Raw genomic sequence first — 258 nt, 5'->3', positions numbered from 1 at the left:
GCATCCGGGGGTCTGTGAGACCCACAGGCCTCGTGGCGACTGAAGAAGCACAGCTTGTCCGTCCGAGGGTTTTGCCTCATTCTGTTGAAAGCGGCAGCAGAAATCGGTGTCTAGGAATCTTTAGAAACCCAGTGCTTTGCAAGGCCCGTGTTTTAGTACAGCTCAGGCCTTTTAAAACTGCTGCCACAGTCATTCGCTTATGGTACGCGCCGTGCCCGTACCCGGCTCAGCAGCGCTGAGGGAACGAAGCTGCTGCAC

The sequence above is a fragment of the Chaetura pelagica genome, unplaced genomic scaffold (assembly GCF_000747805.2).
Source record: "Chaetura pelagica isolate M959 unplaced genomic scaffold, ChaPel_1.0 scaffold222, whole genome shotgun sequence".
In the NCBI taxonomy this organism is placed as follows: Eukaryota; Metazoa; Chordata; class Aves; order Apodiformes; family Apodidae; genus Chaetura; species Chaetura pelagica.
This window is presented reverse-complemented; position numbering follows the sequence as displayed.